Raw genomic sequence first — 4,563 nt, forward strand, 5'->3', positions numbered from 1 at the left:
ACAGTTTTTAAGTCAGAAGTCTTCTGAAAAATAAACAGCTGCGAAAAGCCAAGTGCTGTGCGTGTGTTGCACGACGCAACAATAAGTGGTCTGAAGTGGTTTTTTAGGAAAAACAAACAGCACCTTAGAGTCGAGTAAAATAATGAAGATAATTTGAATTTGAGTATTTGGATGAGGCATGAGCCTTTATGAAACTCTCAAGGTAATAACTCTTCCCATGGTGATTATACACGAAATCAAAATAAAAAATAAAAATTAAAAAAACAAAAAAACTGTGTGGCTGCTGGGATTCGAGCCCAGGTCTCCACGGCCACAACGTGGAATTCTTACCACTAAACTACAGCCACATGTGTGCTAAATTACAAGTTTTATTGTTATTTTATTAATTTGTTTAGCATAGCTTATTATTATTATACTTCAAAAATTGTGCGGTACTGCGTTTCTTTTTCTTTTGTCAATTTTCATAAACTAAATCAAGGCCACATGTGCATTGGCGCGGATTTAGTTGGGTCAGGACATTAGTTGGAGATGCAAAGATTATGCATGCGACTCTTCTTTCAGTTCCAATGGATATACCCTGTTTTCTTATTAAAAAAAATCATTATTTTATATATAATATGCATTTTTGTGATAATTGTAAAGGTGATATAGACTCTATAGCCATGGAGGGATGGATTCTACTCTCAAGTTAATCAAGAAAGTAATTATTTGTTTGCTATTCATCTCGAAATTTTAAACAAAAGGATAAAATTGTGAGTTGGCTTGTTTTGGTTTTTTTCTTTATTAAAGTCTTGTAAGTATAAGGTTCATTTATTTTTCAAAATGACCATTTTATCCTAATTATATATAATACAAATGCAAGTGTTCGTTAACTTCAAACTTATGTTAAACGGATCTACTATGTATCATATATTGGGATAGCCCGTGATACCCCTCAAAAAAATTTTAGTAGTGTATTTTTTCTTTCGGATTTTTTTTCTTATTGTGTATTACGCGATTTTTTTTTTGTCGGGATACCCTTTTACTTATTGAGGATACCCCTTTACTTTGATCCTGGATCCGCCACTGTTAACAAACTGGAAAAGTGGAAAACTTTCACATATTATTCATTTCGTAATTATGTTTATACGAGCAATTTAATTCACAATTAAACAATTTTCACATTCATTTGAAAAACAATTAGTATTCTTCCAAGTTACCTAATTATAGTTGAAATGCATGAATGTAATTCAAATTATAAATTATAATCACTAATGCTACTCTATGAATCTTTTTGATTGTGTTCTGACTTAAAGAGAGGTGATATTTCCACTTGTTAATTCGATACTTCCACTTGAATTAAAATTGCTTTTATATTTCTACCATTATTTAAAATTTACAAAAATAAAATGAGATATAAATGAGGGTTTATACGTTTGCCTCTTATCCATAAAAAATTTAAACGTTTCCTTACAAAAATTAGTTTGTTTTCTTAATTTCCCTTTCTTTTTCCCCTTTATTTATCACTTAAAAAAATTAATTAATTATTGTTTTTTCTCCTTGTTTATTCCTTACAAAAAATAGGTTGTTATCTTATTTATTTATCAAACTAACCCAGTAAATGATAAGTGATACCTTTTATTCGATCACTCCACTTAAACTTTTTCATTTGAACATAAAATCTAATCAAAAATAATTTATCTCTTTGTTCATCCACTAAATGATATAGTTTATGTAATGGGAATTATTTTATTTCAAATTAATGTATATCACAACAATAAAATGTTCAAATTAATAAATATTAAACCATAGAAAATTGTTGCCCATCAAAAATATTTAAATCATAATAATGTTAAAAAAAGTATGACTATAAGAAAAAAAACATTCACCCTACATCAATTATATATTATCATTTATAAAGTTGGATATGCATTTAAATCAAATAAGTTGTTCTTAAACATTTTATTATTCATTTGGAAAGACACGGGTAAATGAAAGATTGTGTGTTTGTGGTTATTTCACAAACTCAAATCTTGAAGGGTTTTGTACAGTAAAATTTATTTCTTTTTTCTTTTTTAATTATGGAGATATACTTATTGTTTGACGGATCATTGGTTCAAAGAACGTATCATATTTACTCAAAAGTTTAGTAATACTTCGTTTACTCGTGTCTTCTAAATGAACTATAAAGTTTCTAAGAACAACTTATTTGATTTAAATGTATATTCATTTTTTTATAAGTGATAATATGTAATTGGAGTACGGTGAATGTTTTTTATACTCAACTTTTTAAAAAAAAAACTTATTGTGATTTAATCATTTTTGTCAGAAAACATTTTAGTGGGTAATATATATATATATATATATATATATATATATATATATATATATATATATATTTTTGATATGTATTAATTTAAATATTGTATTGTGATATGCATCTGTATGGAACAAATTATTTTTCACTATATATTATTGTGATATGGTAAAGATAAATAAGAAAACAAATTAACATTTATTAGATTTTATAATTAAATGATAAATAAGAAAAATAAAACTCATGTTTAAGAAAATAAATTAGTGGGTTGGTTTGATTAATAAATAAAGAAAAAAATTATTTTTTGTTACATTTTATATTCAAATGAAAAAGTTTAAATGGACGGATCGAATAAGAGGGAATCTTTTGGTGGGTTTGTTTGATGAATAAATAAGAAAACAAACTAGTTTTTGTAAGGAATAAATAAAGAGAAAAAACATAAAGTAATTAACTTGTGTAAGTGATAAATAAAGTTGGGATATATATATATATATATATATATATATATATATATATATATATATATATATATATATATATATATATATATATATATATATATATATATATATAGGGAATGGTTATTTGGAAAACAAAAAACCTTAAATAAAATCCTAAAAATCATAAAAATGCATAAAAAAAATACTTACAAATCACAAAACTTTTTTTTGAATTTTTTTTTATAAAAAATCGCAGCTTCCTATACAAATTCGCTGAAAAAAATTTTGAAAAAAAAATTTGTATAAAAAAAATTGATTTTTTATTTTTTTTCAGCGAATTTTAAGAAAAAGCTACGATTCTTTATAAAAAAATTCAAAAAAAAGTTTTGCGATCTCTAAGTATTTTTTTATGCATTTTTTTTATTTTTAGGGTTTTTTGTTTTCCATAGAACCTAAACCTATATATATATATATATATATATATATATATATATATATATATATATATATATATATATATATATATATATATATATATATATATATATATATTGTTGGGTCAAAAATATAGTTTATACTTTACTTTTCTAGACATTTGTAATTTTCGGTCTAGGACCGAAAACAGCCTTATGTTTGCGGCTCATGAGGTGTTTGCGGCTGTATGGGTGTTCATGGCCGTGAACGTGTATGCGGCCGAGAACGTGTTTGCGGTGCATATATATATATATATATATATATATATATATATATATATATATATATATATATATATATATATATATATATATATATGTGTGTGTGTGTGTAACGCCCGTAGATCAGGGTTGGTCAATTCATAGACAATAATTGTCGAAAACAACTTTGTGATAGAAACATATTTAGAATGAATAGTCTTAATAAAAGTTGTAGTATATGTTACAAGGATTCCGGATATATAAAGAATGCTGAAATCCGCGTTATAACGAAGAAGTTATGACCTGTCGAAGTTTCGCGACAGAACCACCACGACACTGCACGACGTAAATAGTGAATTTACGATAGAGTGATATTTGACCCTAGCGATTTAAACGAAAGTCGTAGAATACGTTAAACCGAGAGCGTGCATAAAAAGAACGTCTAAATCTAACTTCGTATGAGGAAGTTATGATTTTTCGAAGTTTCGACTTAGCGGTATGCAGCGCAAAGTTCGAATATGAGATCGAGTGATTTCTAGCCGAAACAAGCTAAACGAGAATCGAAGATCTCGTCGATAGTAGTCCAACGGTAAAAAGACAGACGAAAACGGACGTCAGATGAAGGAGTTATGAATTTCTAACGGAGTTTTCCTGTCCCGGCCTACTAAAAATAATATAATAAAAATTAAGTCAAAATTAGCCAACGGAGTCTAAACGAGAGTTGTAGAGTATAATCTCACCTACACGTGGATATAAAGAACGTCAAAAACAGAGCTCGTATGCGAGAGATATGAATTTCTGAAGTTCGGGGCACGAATTTCCACACTGTCAGAGTTCACGATGTGAACTGGGTGTTCACGACATGAACAGGTGATGGACGCTTCCAGAGCAAGTGGCCTGATGAAGAACGCCATGACCTATGCAAAACCAAACTCACGACGTGAACATTTGAGGTTCACGACGTGAATTCGGGATTTCAGCCCTATAAATAGAAATCGAAGGGCAGCCGATTTTGGTTGCTACTTTCTTACTCTCTCACTCTCTATACCCTCTCTAAGCCATCTTGAAGCACCCCGAAGCCCCGGTATCATCCCGATACCCGAAGCAAGTCCCGAAGCTCCGAAGATCCCGAGAAAAAGAGTTTTCGAGCCGA

General features: G+C 28.5%; 1 non-coding gene across 1 annotated transcript; it reads right to left on the reverse strand.

Moving 5' to 3' along the window:
- Positions 1–275: 275 nt before the first annotated feature.
- On the reverse strand, positions 276–347 carry TRNAH-GUG (transfer RNA histidin (anticodon GUG)). Its single transcript has one exon. It is a non-coding gene; the product is annotated as a tRNA-His (tRNA).
- Positions 348–4,563: the final 4,216 nt, after the last annotated feature.

This window comes from Lactuca virosa, chromosome 2, assembly GCF_052849685.1.
Source record: "Lactuca virosa cultivar CGN04683 chromosome 2, Lactuca_virosa_CGN04683_v6, whole genome shotgun sequence".
NCBI lineage: Eukaryota > Viridiplantae > Streptophyta > Magnoliopsida > Asterales > Asteraceae > Lactuca > Lactuca virosa.